General features: G+C 41.0%; 4 non-coding genes across 4 annotated transcripts; all 4 read left to right on the top strand.

Annotated features, from left to right (window-relative positions):
- The first annotated feature begins 13,696 nt into the window (after positions 1 to 13,696).
- On the top strand, positions 13,697 to 13,800 carry Trnay-gua. The gene is made up of 2 exons: positions 13,697 to 13,733; positions 13,765 to 13,800. It is a non-coding gene; the product is annotated as a tRNA-Tyr (tRNA).
- Positions 13,801 to 13,872: 72 nt separating this feature from the next.
- Positions 13,873 to 13,973, top strand: Trnay-gua. The gene is made up of 2 exons: positions 13,873 to 13,909; positions 13,938 to 13,973. It is a non-coding gene; the product is annotated as a tRNA-Tyr (tRNA).
- Positions 13,974 to 14,045: 72 nt separating this feature from the next.
- On the top strand, positions 14,046 to 14,146 carry Trnay-gua. The gene is made up of 2 exons: positions 14,046 to 14,082; positions 14,111 to 14,146. It is a non-coding gene; the product is annotated as a tRNA-Tyr (tRNA).
- A 1,045-nt stretch (positions 14,147 to 15,191) lies between these two features.
- Trnay-gua lies at positions 15,192 to 15,291 on the top strand. Its single transcript has 2 exons — positions 15,192 to 15,228; positions 15,256 to 15,291. It is a non-coding gene; the product is annotated as a tRNA-Tyr (tRNA).
- Positions 15,292 to 16,862: the final 1,571 nt, after the last annotated feature.

The following is a 16,862-nucleotide window of genomic DNA, read 5'->3' as shown; positions in this document are numbered from 1 at the left end:
AGATAATCTATTCGGTACAAGTGTGTCGCTGTCCAATATTCAAGGTCCGAGCCGTGACTTTGATCGCTGCACATCGAGAAGTGAAAACGGAATCTTTTACGAAGATACTTTTTATGATTCTCATGAAAACGTTACGATGCCCCGAAAGCGATCGCGAATGATGCCTTGCACTTATAAACCTGAGAAAGTGTCACTCGCGACGCGTTACTTTCATCGGGACTTTGCGCTTGACGATGCACTTAAGTATCACTTGAAGCCGCAGTATCGTGGAGCATCGGGGTACTCATAAAGTAAATACATACGTATAGCGCCGTTAAGGGGACGCGTTACGTCGGCCAAAGAGAGTTCCGCTTGAAAACGGAACATCCTGTGCGTGGGAACAGGAAAGTCGTTCAAACAAGAGAGAGACGTAATTTGAAATGTAATGTTCATGCGTACGTGACTGCGAAATTGGCCCCCGGCGCACGGGAATTAACTGCCTGCCCGCGATTCTGTGAAATTGTTAATGATTCAATATCCCTTTAAGTACGTAACCGTGAGATGAATCCTTCCGGAAGAGCAGTATGTGCAGCGAGGCGCGACGAGTTTCCCGCGTGTCGAGGGTCCTTTGACCTTTCGGTTAAATTCGTAGTGCCGAATTTTATCCGGTTTGAGTTATTTTTAATATTTAATAGGTCATATTTTACATATTTATAGGTCACCGTTGCTCCTACTTAACACGTCGTCAGTTTAAACTGAAACAACGAAGTTGAACAAGTTAACTGTATAAACGTTAAATTTGACTCAAATTTAATTTATTATTTACTAGGTGTATACATTAACACGGAGAATAATTATTTTAAAACTACGCAATTTAGTTACAGCAATGGGTTAATTAGATGAGGTTGTATGTTCTTTTAACTACATATTTTGTGTTAAAATGATAAATTTTGACAAACATACAAGTTAAAAATAACAAAATGTTATTTAACTCAAGGAATTGGTTTAATTTTTATTATTTAATATTTAACAGCGCATTGCCGCGGCCGCGAAAATCTCTCGAAATAAAGTAGCGCATCAGCGTAGCGAATCGAGTTATAAAACGCCGAGCTTAACGTGGGAGGGACATAAATACATCTATTCTTCCATCGTTGCGATCGTCGCCTTATTCTAATGAACATCCTCGGAGCTCTTTACGCGACGACGACGACGACGATGATGATGATCCACTCGGCGGCCAATAAATTTGCGTTTTACGCAGCAAAGGTTATCTGTGTCGTTGCGAGCGAAATAGCATCGCAGTACGCATATTATTACGCGACACATTTGCAACATTTGCGATACGGCGAAAGACGTTTATTCCAAATTCAGGTTACGAGCGTGCCTCGACACGTGCAGGAGAATATAGATCTTCTTCAATGTCGAAGAAAAAAAAAAAGAATAAAGAAAAGGCCAAAATTGTATGTACATAGGTCGGCGTATCGAAGTCGCGAAAGCGACACGAAACCACACAATGGAACTCACTCTGCTAGTGCGGAAGATCTCGCTTCCTGCTTGAGATAATTGCCCACCTAGGACGAGCATTTGACTGGTGATACACGAGAATTGCGCTTATACAATGTTGAGAATTTGGTCGCACGGATAATTATATCCGAGATATAAAAAGCGTCATCGTTATAAACGATTAAGATTTGCATAAAATCAGCATTAATCCAGCACTCATTACGCAATGGGAGAAATATATATTCGTGACATTATAAAATTTTGAAGAAACTTGTTGGCTGGGAGTAGCATGGAACATGAGTACATCGTCTACTCGGACGAATCATTCGCATAATTATGATCGAACTTCACTTGCAAGTTCGTTTGATATAATTTTAATGTAACGCATAACCGACTCTTTCTTTCTTTCTCGGTGAGTGCGCAGTAGTATGCATTGGTATGCACTGTTAAAAACGTCATGGAATTCAATATATTTTTAAGTTGAGCATTAAATTTAAAGTATATTAAATTTATAATGTATCTATAAAAGTATGTGCGTGAAATTTAGTGCGTTCTTGACAGCGTTACATTTTTTTTTTAATATACCTGCTTGAAATGTGCTTGCGTTACATTACGTTAAATTCCGCTGCCGATTTTTAACAGAATACACATGTATTTCGGCATAAGCTTTTTTTCGGTATTGTGACACGGGAGGACCCAATGGCATTTCTAAATGCGCGCTCACAAGCCGAGTCCTTGATGCATACGTCTGGATGCCGATGCGGGCACACGTTCACCATCGTACGTGTAATAAATAAATAGGGAATCGCGCAGGAAACCAGTTTTCGTAGTGTTTGCGATGCGCGTGCGGCCCGGCGTGTGTCGGCCTCTCCATTCCGTTTCTCCCCCTTCCTCCAACCCTCTTCAGCGTCGTCGAGGTGTCCTAGGTGAGCCCGAATGTGTATCCCCCGTTATCCTCAAGATCGACCTCATCCTTTACTGGTCGACCGGTTGTCGAGTAAAAGTAGCTGACTGGTTAAAAATTATTGCGACTGTTCAGGTACACCTTCGGGTGTACGCTCTTCTAGGTCACACTGCGCAGCGGTCGCATTAACTGTACATCGTCGTTCGTTGTTACGAATTTAAAGACTGGTATTACTTTCGATACGTCGATTTTGCATTATTGCTGCTTGCTCCCCTGTTGATCATCGCGCTCGAGTGGTCCTGTGGATTTATGAACACGTGTTACCCGAAGTTTCGTGAAAGATCGAGAGAGAGAGAGAGGGAGAGAGAGAGAGAGAGACATTTTCAACGAGTGCCATAAATATTGTGGCTCTCGAGACTCTAAACTCGTCACCTATTGCGAAACGCGGATTATTCGTAGCGTAAGAGTAAAGACCAGGCGACGAAAGAGTTTTCATTATCTCGTCTAGGGCGGCCGCGGGGGTCGCGATAAATGTCAATTGCCAATCGGCATTTCGAAGTCTCTTATTCTCTCCAGCGGCGGAGGCGCCGTCACCTTCGGCAAACGGTGCACTGAACTGCAGCTTTTCTTCGCCTGATGTTCCCCACCCTCTCATCTTTCAGCGACTGTTTTTACATACGCTACGTTCTCGTTCGCTCTCTCCTTGAACTACTGCGGATCTCTCGATGGCCGACGCGGGTTCACCTTCGACTCCTCGGATGCTCCCAGAAAGATCTTAAGAGCGTGTCGCTCGAAGGAGTATCAGTTGGAGAACGGCTCTCGTCGCTTTTTACATTGGTTTTTGCGACAAGCTTCTTCGATTATTGCATTAGAAACGCTGTAATTATTTCTGTAGATGCGATAAGCACGGTTGCTTAGATTGCGCGTGTAAGTTGCAAGATTGCAACTGATGAAATGTATATTCTAGCAATTACAGTTCGATATCTTATAAGATAAATAGGAGTTAACCACATGTGGAGAGAACAAGAGAGAGAGAGAGAGAGAGAGAGAGAGAGGGAGGAATATAAATGTGTCCATTAGATAGAAAACTCTAGTCTAAAAGTGTGTCAGGATAGTTTCAAAGAACTCTTTGAGAATTACGAAAATTTATTTTAAACTTTAAAGTGCAGTTTAAATATAGTTGGAGAGACCGTATGGCATTTGATAGCGCCTCGCCACGTGCCAATTAATAATAATTTATTTTTATTTTCGAAATATATTACGCATGATTAATCTTTCCATCGAAACGTGATTTATGATGAATTTTAACCTTTTTATATTCAGATTATATTCATATGAAAAACCTTGACGATAAAATCTTGCCTGCTGTTGCCCATTGATTTCTGGATTTCTTCCATATTTTACGATGAGAGCAGCTTTTCTTTGGTTAAATACTTCTCGTAGAGATTAACGTCTCTCTTAGGTATTAATCTACTTTTAATCTTCCAATCTCTCAATTTTCTATTCAATTACATTTCTGCATGCTCGATCAAATAATCAATTTCCAAATGTTGTATGTACTTTCATATACGTTGAGTCGTTTCGTATGTTTTACAAAGTTTAACGTAGAAAGAAGAAATACCATAAACAAAAGAGAGACGAGGAATTGAGATTTATATTCAATTAACTCAAAAATTTATGCCACTCGAGGGAGTTTTCACCTGAAACTTTCACGTTATAAAAACATTTTATGTAGGCTTTTTTATTTTTTCGTATACGCAATAGTTAATTTGTAAATTTTGCCTGACAGAAATAATTTAGTAATGTGGCTGGCAAGAATGGATTAATTTTTAATTATTAATTTTTCTACTTTCTGATTTTTACATATGAAATCTCTGGTATCTTTTGATAAAATATTCAATAACCAAATCTTATCTGAAAAATCAAATTTGACCCAGTTTCAAAGTTACTAGATTTTCGAAGTAGTTTAACTCTTGGAAATTGCTTGGAATCTTCAAAACAAATTAGCGATCTATGGAATCTAATCCAACAATGTTAGGTTTCACAACACTCTCACGCGAGAAACTCTCATCTTCGATATCTCCTAATTTATAATCTTGAAGCCCATCGAACAGCGTTCAAATTACGTCCGTTAACACTGTGTCGTGTAAATTGGAGTATATTGGAAGCGAAAGTTTCGCATGTTTTGAGCGCGATTCTAATTTGCTTCGTCATAAGTTATATACCTTCTTAAATCCTGATTGATTATATAAATTGACAGTGTATTTATATAACCGGGGTTAAACCGTATAAATCAATTTATTTTAACTAGCGCGATCCAATTAGTCCAGCATTTCCGAAAAGTCGACCGTCTCGCGATGCCGGAATAACCAGTGGACAATGACCTGTTCACGGTCAAGGTGAAAATCACGTCGTCTCCGGTATGCGTCGATCATACGAACAAGCCTTCTTCCGCTACGTGATTGGAATTCAATCGATCAAATCGTGCTTTGATTTACGATCATTGATCTGACCTAATTTACTCTTGCGTATCGGCCGTATACGCGAAATGATACATGCTTCTTTTTCATTACATTTTAATTCGTCTCGTGTTAGAAAATTCTATTCGCGTCAAGCACTTATATAAATGATATATTATTGCATTTATTTATAAAACTAAATCTTTCAATGTCAACATATGTATTAAAATTAATCGTATAATATAATTTAGAAAGTTTTAAGTATTGAACGCGATTACGCGAAAATAACGCGTACACAAAGGATCGCAAGTTTATCGTGTTGCCGAATGATGAACAAAAATCAATCCCGCCGTGCAAACGAATCGACAAAAATGGTAGCTTTCCAACGGAACCGTTTGACGTTCCTCCGACTCGATATACATTGCAAAACGTATAATGATGTAATTGTTACGAAATGTTCGCACCGCGACTCGCTACGTGCGAAATCTATTTTCAAGCTATAAGGCACAACCGCGTGCAAGCATGCAATTACACGCAATACATAATAGTCGAAGTCTGAAGCGAAAACGCGAAGTTCGTGCAGCGGCGCGATTTCTCTTGCGAAGTTTTCCCGTCGACGGAGAATCTCGCTTTGTTTGCCGACGACGCGGAGCCCGGCGAAGACGGCGCAGCGGATGGTTCGTTCTCTTATGAGAAACAAAAAAATAAAAAAAAAACTCCGTAAAAAAAAACGCCAATCGAAAGGTAGTGGCGACGTGGCCTGCTGCACGCCGGGCACGAGGGCGTGCCAGAAAAACGGGGGAGACGTCGCTGCATTCCCGATGCACCTAAGTAGGCGCGCATAATTATGCGCATCTCGTATTTCGAAATGCTTCTCTCCTCGCGTCGGTCGTTATGCGCTGCCGTGCGGCTCGCCTTATCCAGACTTTCCCATCGAAGACACCGACGCTTTCCGACGAGGAAAAAAGCGAAGGCGGAGCGGCCTTTGCGGGAAAGTGTCAAAACTGTCGATGATAAACTGGAAAATGTCTTCGATAAATCTCTTTTATTCTCGTGACAAGTTGCGTGACAATCCTTCTCGTATTTTTAGCATTTATTCGTACCTGCACTGCTGACTAAATAAATCGCGCATACGGAACGCTTAAATTGATATAAATGGCCTCTTAAATGACAACGTTAATCCTGATTAAGTTTCTTGGAACGTAAGAAAGACGACATGTATGATTGAGTTGAATTATTCGTCGCTTGAATAGGCAATTTATTTGCAAAATTATCGCATAGGAACGAAAGCGGTTCACCTTGTGACGGTCAACCTTCCGCCTCGCTTCTCGACCGACGAAGAAACTGTTAAACATTAAATATATGTTGTATATTTTTTGTTAAAGAAAGAAAGAGAAGATTAGTGTATTATATAAAGCTTCTTTTTTTTCTCTTTTTGTCTTTCACAACGCAGCAATCTGAAGATTTAGAAATAGTAAATTTTTGTCGGCAAGAGGACTCCTGATGACTGATGAAAGCTGTTCTCGCTCTCTCGGGTATAATTTTGAGCAATAGATCAATTAGTTGAAAGAAACAGTACCCATACAACACAAAATATCAAAAACATTGCAAAATATTGCTACAATGTTTTAGCAATATTGCAGCAACGATAAAATAACCATTTTTTGAAGAAATATTGATACGTAATGTTGCAGCAACGTTAATACAATATTATATATATTGCTGCAATGTTTCAGCAACACATTGCAGTAATATTTTGCAATACTTTGTCTATGCTGTGCTGGGTAGCCAGTAGAGAGCAGTACGTCGATGTATATGCAAGATGTAGATTTTAATTTAAATTTTTTCTCAAAATATTTCGCTCCAATTGGCATCATTGATAACGTACTATATATTGACGATCGCGTAACGATCATAATGTATACAGAAACTGCGCGTTAGAGGAACAGTTCAATGAGAACGTGGCGGAATTGAATGAATTTATTGGCCGCTTCCGTGTAAAATTTCATCCGTGCCGACAGCGGAATTTATTCCCTCCCCTCTTACATCGGCGTCCTATTAAATAGAAAACTTTATACGGAGACTAACTCTCGTGGCGCATCGCGCCGATAATTGCCAGCCCGGGGCTAATATCACGAGTCGCATTCGCGAGGGAGTTAATTGAGAAGACGGCATTAAGAAGAATCTACGCGGTGTCCCGAAACACTAGGTTATTTCATCCTTTGATAATGAATTTTTAAAACAACTTATATAGTATAAGTAACGAGAGGACTTATAATTCTCTCTTTTTTTTCTCGAAAAAAAATAACTTTTTGTGATATTTCTTCAAATCGCTCATTAGACGTTTCGACACGAATGAAATTCTAATTAACGTTGGAAGATTCCAGGACACGCCGTATACGAGAACGCGCGGAATGATCTCCGGCGGGGATTATTTCTTTTCCGACGCCGTAAACTTTCTGAAAGAGAATCGCGAAGAGAGAAATTCTGTTTGGAAAGGTACGTCGGCCGATCTGTTCTGTAGGTGAGAAGGAAGGTGGTTCACCTTGCACAAACAGCCTTCCGTTATTTACCGTAATCCGCTCCACGGCCAGCGGCGTTATCGATTCCCTTCGGCGGCGATAGAATGCGCCGAGACATAGCGCTTTCTTCGAATTGCCAGTCGGATCTGTCATACTCCGGGAATTCGCTCCTTCTCATTTTTCCGCCGTTTGCGCGAAGGACACGACACCGTATTTGGTGCAGGATACACGGGCTGTTCTGACTGCCGTATGCATTTGCCGCATTGCAATTGCAGAGTCTAGTGAATCGAGATTCGTATTGATATTCAGAGAAATTAGAGCGTTGTAGGCAATTGAGATGCACCTATAATTTCACGCAGGAGAATTTAGAACCTAATGCACAATAATTCAATTATATGTCATGATCATTAATTAGGTGCTTTATTGATGAATCTCGACTTTTGATTATTCTATGACTTCTGTAGAAGTTAGTAAAGCGAAAAATTCTGTAAAGCATACGCAGAAAAACATTAGTATCGAATCAACAATTTATTGTTTTATATACAAATAAGAATATGAAGTCTTGAAAAATTTTTATAATTTTAACAGACGTACAATAATTTGCTTACATAAAAAAAACAAAATTTCTTCATGTTGGCAAATTATGTCTGTTTAGGAGTATCAAAATCTTTTAAGGAGACGTTTAAATAACGAGAATGGCTACACTAGTCGAAAGCGGACTTAGCTCTCATTTTAATTTTCTAATTTACAAACATTTCAAGATTTTTCAAACCGTGTTTATTTGCCGAACTTAAAACATAACTTTTAAGAAAAATCTAGAAATGTAATATGAAAATTTAATTGCTAATTAATTTAATAATTCTGACGCTTACAAACATCTCTTCTTTCAAGATTTTATATCCTTGCTTATATATGAAACAATAAATTGTTACTAATTTTTTTTCTGTATAAAGTTGACGTTAATTTTGTCTGTCCACATTCGTAAATTTTGTTTGTCTCGGTAGTTTCGTATGTCGCTTCTTATGCGACTCGCGTGTCAACCGCATGCTTATTATGCGCCAAGTCATTCCGAGACAAAGAAGAATAGCGTCTAAGAACTTTGCCACGTGAAGGTTAAATGGAGTTTTCGAAAATGCATATATTGCCACCGGCCATTGTTTTGTTGCACAATGGGAATTAGTTCTCCCGATGAAAGAACGTGCGTTGCGTGCATTTTTTCGCGGCCGAGAGAAGTGTATTAAGAAAGAGTCGCTTAGGAGGAACGGTTACGCGATTCGAAGAAAGTCCATACGACGACCCGAATTTTATGATCCACCTTTCTAAATCGACCTTTAGATTGTATTGCCAGTGTGTCGACAGGGCCGGTTTAAGCCAATGTACATCCTCATACATCTTCCTTATACACCTTGAAAACAGGATGATTATATCATATTGGATTTCGAGTAAAAAAAGAAAAATGATGAAGCTCTCGGAATATTAATAGAATAATGAAGGTTTCTGGCTTTAATTTTGCTGCAAAATATATCTCACGCCCATCCTGTGTAATATTATAAATCCTGCCAAAAGAGTAATTATTTTTGAATTGGCTTCTCGGTCACTCGCTCCACTAATCACAAATGAATAATGACTTTTGAGCAAGGAAAAGAAACAAAACGAACAAAAATAATTCACACGGGTAATATTTAACACACATTTTATCTCACTCATTATTTATTTTCCGGTTTACGCCGGAAAACCGTATTTCATACGCTGGAAAACAACTCGTATATCTTCAACGTCGTTTGCGTAAACACGTCACGATTCCGCGTTGCTTATCTAGGATGAGCTCCTATATAGCTTCCTATATGAGGAAGCTATTGATCGATCGTCGCGCGTGCGATCAAATAGTTATCATAGATCGCGATCTACTTGACATCCCGGAAATGCGTCATGGACAGTTTCACGTTATTCCTGTGCATTTCTCCATAAAATCCACGTAACTTTTACTACCGCTTATTACGTCTTGCTCGGCAACGTGCGACGATGTACACGATACGCTCATACCTAAAGTATGTCCGAGGTTCCGAAGTGCGTTTCCTTCCCCATTGTGAAGATGTATGCATTAGAACCGATTGCAAGCTGCAACAAGTTGACTGCTCGGGACTGCTCGTTCGGAATAATCATTTCTTCAATCATTATTATTAAAGATTGCAATATTTTCGTAGACTGTCGGCTGTACTTAAGTATCTCGGAACCGTTTTATGATCACCCAATGGGCGACCACGCTTGTCACGCTTTCGTGAAGAAGCGCGATGCGTCTCTTGCGACGTTAGAAATCGTTGGTGAAATTTAATTGTTTACAGGAGATATAAATCACACGGGAAATTGGAGCAGGTTGCGCTCTATCATTTTTTTTTTCCGGTTAGCCTGTACATTAATCACGACAGCTTGGCTAATTGCATTCCCTCAGGAATATTTATATATTTATTTAATATTAAACGCCCATTTAGTCAAACGTTTTCGACGTATTTTTGGCGAAATAGAGAGAAAGAGAGAAAGAACTATAAATTCTGGATGAGAGGCGCACATATCGACGTAACATTTTTTATTTAAAATATGTCGTTGGAATTTATCCTTTCGGTCCCGAGAGAGTTATATTTTTATGCCGAGACACGAGAGTGTTTTCCGTATTACCGGACATCTCGCAAATCGGCATTTAAGGCCGTTCCTTTTTAATGCTCAATCTTTAATTTTTGTAAATCTTACGCAAGGTATCCTCGTGCGACCGATCGAATACCGGCTTCGATATGTGGCTCGAGCCGGTCGCACGGTTTTCGTGGAATTCCTGATTTTGTAACTCCCTAGCGGCCTGGGACGACCTTGCCTCTTGTCACTTTCACCAGCTCGTCTGCAGGGTCGGACAAGTTGGTGGTACACGGTGCCCTAAATGAAGAACCGAAAGTACTAGTAGAGCGAAAATAAGAGAAAAAGAAAGAGAGATAGAGATAGAGAGCAAAAAAGAGAAGCAGAATGCGGCTGCAGCCACGTGCAAACGTCTGTCCATCTGTACCAACAGAATTGCGCACCACACGTGTACGCGTACGCGCGCATGTATGCGCACACGTGCGTGCCACGGTGGTAGGGAGCGGTCGACCTTGCCCCTGAGGAGGTGCGATGCGCAGGAAGCGGAGTGCGGTCGGAGTGTCCCTAGGACGGGCTATCGATTCGTGAAATTCATAGCTCCTCGGGTCGACAGATCCAGATCAGATTGACGATTTCTTGAATCAGCTTTACGATCACCTATGCCATTTCGAGCGACGCGGAGAAAAACGCGCGCACCTTGAGGAATATCATGTCATGAGAGAGAAAGAGAGTGTGATAAGAGAATTAGGCGCGTGTGCGGAAGAGAGGCGCTTCAGTTTTCAGAAAGTCTCGCTTTCCCTTGCCTACTTTGCATCTAAATCGTCATTAAATTTCGCAATCGCCAAGTAAAACAAACTTGAGCAGTCGATGAGAAAACAGCTTGCGACTTCACTCTCGATAAACACGAAAAGATTCACGATGCGCCGGTTATTTTTCTTGGCGAGCGCTAATGCGGGCCCTGAGACGGGAAGAAAGGGAGAGAAAAAGGAGTAGAAAGAATGGGAACGACTGCTGCTGCCCAGACTGTCCCTGAGAGTTCGGGACACGAGATCTTATCTATCGCTCATTTAGCTGACGTGGATTTTCTGGAAGTCCGCGTGCTTAATAGCTCGGGAATCGTGTCCTCGCGGCTGGGAGTCTCGAAAGACGGGGCGGACGAGGTGGTTTACGTGCTGCATGGCAGCTCGAGGGCACATAACACGGTCTCGCGCCGGGAACTTTCACTGTCAAACGTCGTACGTCATGTAATCCAGGGCCGAAGTCGGCGATGCAGCGGAGATGGCGGATGAGGAGGAGGAAGAGGAGGGAGGGATTTCGTATTATCCGCGCGATCTTGGGAGAATTCGTCGCCAGAGTGCATTATATGTGCATAAATATGAGAACGACCCCGCTTGTGCGAATAATGCGACGGTGTCGCAATGACGCGACTGAAAAATCCCGTTACGCGGCTCGCTGTACAGTGCGGCACGTTTATGGCCGGCCGATTATCGTCAGCGCCTACTTGCACGATATTTTACATTCGACAATTATGCGTTACATTTTCGTGCCTCTCGAACGCTTAGACAGACAGATCGCTCGACACGAAACTCTGCGCGCACGGAACTGCATTTTCTTTCGCCAATTCTACCTGTTTCTATTTTTGTTGGACATCTTTGCCATCAGAATTCTAGTTCTATTAGAGATGGCTGCGATTATTATCGAGTAACTGATCATAATGACTTTAAACGGTGTCGCGTTTGACACCGCAGTACTTGACCGTTTGGTTCTCCTGGCAATCATAATTCACATTATGCGTGATTCATTGGATAATGCAAACGTGCGTGCTCGTGGTTAAGAAAATCGCGTAACGCTTCTGTACTTTATTCAATCCGGGCGATTATGCGTCGCCTTCTGACGAGTCCCTCTCTCGTAAGATCCTCCTGCGAATAATAAGAGGTGTCGTAATAAACGTAGGTATCACGTTACACCTTCGATGTACATTCAGTGACATTAAGATAAAAAAAGAGAGAGAGAGAGAACTCGCGTGTCGAGTGGGGAGAACGCGATGGTTGAAAGTTGAAAGCGACAGTAGGAGATGCCGAGGTTCTCTCGCGCCATTCTTGAATTCAGTTTCGTTTTCATCCACGAGTCGAATAAAAATGTTCCCTCATCTCGATTTTCACTTTACACAGAGATGCCTATGATCGAACGTATGTATAAATACTGATAAATTCTCCCGATAATATAAATATATGCACACCGATGAAAAGAAATCGGATTTGTGCGTGGCGCGCCTCGAAATACAAATGAGTTAATTAAGAAAATACGTCGACTATTATTTCCACGATCTAGAGATATTGCGTTACGTTAAACAGAGATATTAATCGCGAGCCCGAATTAACGAACTGCGGCGGTCGCATAAACCTCGGGTCGCAAATGGCACACTGTCATGCCTTTCACTATGAAAATTCTTTCGATATCGCGTCCAGATCGCCATTAAAACACGTGAAAATGAAAGAACTCGCGAAGCGAGCCGATAACAAGGACGGCGCCGCTCGATCGATCGCGAGAAATTTACGTTCTCGTGACACTGACGAGAGACGGCCTCGAGGTCGCGCAATGCACTTCGCCGTGGCACCAACGATCGCTCGATCGATCTTCCGGTTGCGTCCTTGCTCGGTCTGGTGACGGTGTGAAGCCTTGGGTCCAGCCGGAAGAACTCTATTGGCGAAACGTGATCGGTAAAACTGCTTTTCCTATTGCTGTTATCTTAACAAACCGACCGATCACGTGCCATTAGTCCGCGATTCCGTTTTCCGAAGACAACGCTGCGCGATGTCTCCTCCTGGAGAAAAGCGAACGGAATGTGCGTGGGTAACGCGACGAGGTGTGGCACAAGTACGATATGCAGCTATCTTGGGGGATCTCAAGTTACCAATGCAGCGATGAAATGCACGCGTAAATCCGGGATTTATCTTTCATTCTTACGTGTTTCGTCTTTCATTTCGCTTGGCTCGGATTTCAATAAATAACGCGCGTTAATTAAGTCAGCTGAATGCGATAAAGTGCAATTGAACACCGGGGAAAAGTTGAAAAGGATAACGGGTTAACGAGGTCGCGCGGCAGCTAAACTCGTTCGGTATTTTCGAGCAGCAGGTTCTCTACCTCGGGTGAAAACGCCTCAGCCGGCTTCGCCTTTGCCACGAAATCTGCATAATCACTTTTCATCGAGATTAGATTTTCCCTTGCCTCGGAGGCGGATCTTATACCGCTACCGTAGGATTTTCCATCGGGTAGAATTGGCCACACGCTGCGAGGGTCCCACCTGGCAATTTATCCCTCGTTACACGAATGGCGGCTATGCACAATTATCCAATTATTTGGCTCGAGTAATCGGTCCCCCGATTCGACTCGGAATCGAAGTGGGAAGAGAATTCCGCTCGTCCATGCGGAACGCTCGTGTAACTCCAGTAGCGGGATACGGTTTATTATTACGCTCTCTACCTGCCTTACGTCGACAGCGTTACATTAATATCGCGGCAACGCACCGGAACACGCCGAGCCAAGCAAGAAGCGATTGTCGCTGGTGCTAATAAATTTATGTCGTTCTTTTGCAAATCGCTGCTTTATCGCCGATTTCCACACGGGTCCACGCGCGCCGACATCCTCGAGGCTATCTGGTCATTTTTATCAAGTATGATGATGCAATTGAACGCAATTAACAACAGCCTTCGATAGCTCAGTTGGTAGAGCGGTGGACTGTAGTTGCTTGACTGCTTACGCAAAAATAAGAGACATCCATAGGTCGCTGGTTCAAATCCGGCTCGAAGGAAATCTTTTTCTTTTAGCTCCTTTATGAAATCTTTTTGAATAATTAGATTTCTCTGAAGATGTGATCCATAAGCCTTCGATAGCTCAGTTGGTAGAGCGGTGGACTGTAGTTGTTTGACTGCTTATGCAAAAAGAGACATCCATAGGTCGCTGGTTCAAATCCGGCTCGAAGGAAATCTTTTTCTTTTAGCTCCCCTATAAAATATTTTTAAATAATTATACATCTCTGAAGGAGTGGTCCATAAGCCTTCGATAGCTCAGTTGGTAGAGCGGTGGACTGTAGTTGTTTGATTGCTTACGCAAAAAGAGACATCCATAGGTCGCTGGTTCAAATCCGGCTCGAAGGAAATTCTTTTACTTCTTTGCTGCAAATTTTAGAAATCTAACTATAAAAATCACTCGTTAAATTTAATAAAATTAAATCGATTATTTTTTAAATTAAAAAGTACATCTTGTCCTCAATTTCTATCTTTATTTTCCATTGAATCATTTTCCCTTATGCATTCTAATTATTTGAAAATTATTTCGTATAAATGAAGAAGAGAACTTTATCAACATTAAAAGTTGATCATTTTTTCTGAAGTCAATTCTCTCTCGTAGATTGCCGTGTTCAAATCAATTATAAAAATTTTTTGCGACATCTATTCTTTACTTTATTCTAGATACAGTTATCATTTATGTAACTAATATACAGGATATTTTAGACACAGATAATTCCAAACTTAGTAATATATTTTATTCACGGAAAAAATATCCCCGAAAAGAAAGCATTTTTAAATCCACGTGATTTTTTATCCTTACAATGAATAAAATATGCTTATAAAAATTATTCCTATTTCTAAGACACTATATATATATATAGCCGGATTTAAACCAATTATGGATGACTATATTTAAATATGAGCAACTACAGTACTATTCTACGTTAACTAAAGAATATATATATAAGCTATATATATATATTCTTTGATAGCTTAGTTAACGTAGAATAGTACTGCAGTTGCTCATATTTAAATATAGTCATCCATAACTGGTTTAAATCCGGCTCGAAGAAATTTTTTTATTATCTTTCTTCCAAGAATCTTTTAAAAAAGAAATATTCAATATCTTATGCAATATTGATGAGAGTTTAGCAGATTATTATTTGTCTTTTAACAAGCAAATACATGTATCTTCTGCATCTTCAATAGCTTCATGAAGCTATGAACGATAATTGATTAATTTTCTTACAAGATCCATAAGTCGCCGGTTTCGACTCGTAGGATATTTTTCTTTACATCATATTGTCTATTTAAATATAGATATGATATATTATGCAAATACTTTGTCTTAAAAGCTATAGAGAACACCTCTTAGAAAGATCTGGCTTATTTAAGTAACCTTCAGCACAAGCCTTCGATAGCTCAGTTGGTAGAGCGGTGGACTGTAGAGGTATATAGAGCTCCATTCAGAAGAAATCCATAGGTCGCTGGTTCAAATCCGGCTCGAAGGAAACTTTTTTTTTTTAAATATTAAAAAATACAATCTCCTTGGTCTGATTACATTTTTGCCATAATTGTGGTAGTATCAAACGCTTCAGTCATTATTTATTTAGTTTTGATGTAACAATATATGAAGCTTTTGAAGAAATCACATTATTTTGCATTCTATTAGACTGTCATTGACTTAAAACCGCTTACATAATTATTTGTGCAAGTATTGATCTTATACTGACATAAAAATAAAAAACACAATTGATTATACACTTTATTTTATAACTTATCGTAAGCTTTATTTTATAAACACATCGTAAACTTGTTAGGCTTATTTAGCAAAGCTCATTAGTTCATACGTAATCTCGATAACAAAAGTGTTTGACGTTTTCGTCCGAATTTTATTTTGAAATTTATTTTTAAATTGTCCGTCGTGACGTCGTCGGACGGTGAAATTGAGCGTTGCAAGAAAATCTCAGGCCCCGCCTCCGATCTCGTCGGAGAATTTCAATTAACTGCGCGGAGATAGGCTGGCACGATGTTTATCTGTATGCGTCTGACTGAAAACAAGCCGTGGCACAAACAGATAGACGAATCTCTGGTCGCGTCACTCGCCTTCCGTCACCCACTGACCTAGTAGGAGTCAATTTCACCGAGCCACACCGTTTCTTCGCTCGGCTCGGTATCGAGTTGCGCCAGTCGCCGCCGCCGTCGGTCCGCCGACCGGAGAGCAGAAGTTATTAAATATTCCATTATCGGGATTCTTGCACTTGCGAGCAGCTTAACGGGCCCGGCCCCGCTTTGTTTTAGCTAGGATCCCAGTTATACGCCAGCACACCGGAAGCGCGCCAGGTAGCGTGTGCGCTAGCTACCTCCAGCTTCCGAAATTGTGCTTCCCTATCTTTGTTCTGTTCGCCGCAGCGAATTATTGTTAATAATGCAACGTGCGGGACTTTGCATAGAGTGCACTCCGCAATTGCATGGTTGCTACGCTTACTGACATGTAGACTGGTTTGCTCAAATTTCTTCTGGCGTATTATATAATTTGGAGTTTAATTCTCAAGATGTGAAAATATTCATAAGAAATGTTTAATTGTACTGGAACGGGTGATGTGTGGTGAACCAAATTTATTTTAACGTGTATATCGTAACGTATAAACCTGACAACACTCATGTACACAAAACGTACAATTGAGTCATGTAATATTGCGTAAAAGGCATTTAACATTTTCGAGTAATCAAGCGTATTTGCGTAATCGCGGGCAGATATGTCAGTATCGCTTTAAAACTAATACCGGCGCGATAAACTTGGGAATTAATGATAGCCCTCGGTCGAGCCCATGAAAGCTTTATCGCATCCGCCGAAGATAATCGACCCGGTGCAAGAGCGCGATTAATACTTGATAGCGCATCTGAAAGACGCACACGTGATTGTGGCATCTGGACGGCGCCGTTAGGCGTGTTTCGTCTTTAAACAACAACGGCCTTGCCGTGGCTCCGCGAGACACGCAGCTTTCTCTACTTTCGCTTACGCGAGATTTTCAGGTTGCCGTTTAGCGCCGTTTCCGAACGGTTGCGATGCTGAGAAACA

This window comes from Solenopsis invicta, chromosome 15 (assembly GCF_016802725.1).
Source record: "Solenopsis invicta isolate M01_SB chromosome 15, UNIL_Sinv_3.0, whole genome shotgun sequence".
In the NCBI taxonomy this organism is placed as follows: domain Eukaryota; kingdom Metazoa; phylum Arthropoda; class Insecta; order Hymenoptera; family Formicidae; genus Solenopsis; species Solenopsis invicta.
The sequence above is the reverse complement of the archived record's forward strand: the minus strand, read 5'-3'. Positions and strand labels throughout refer to the sequence as shown.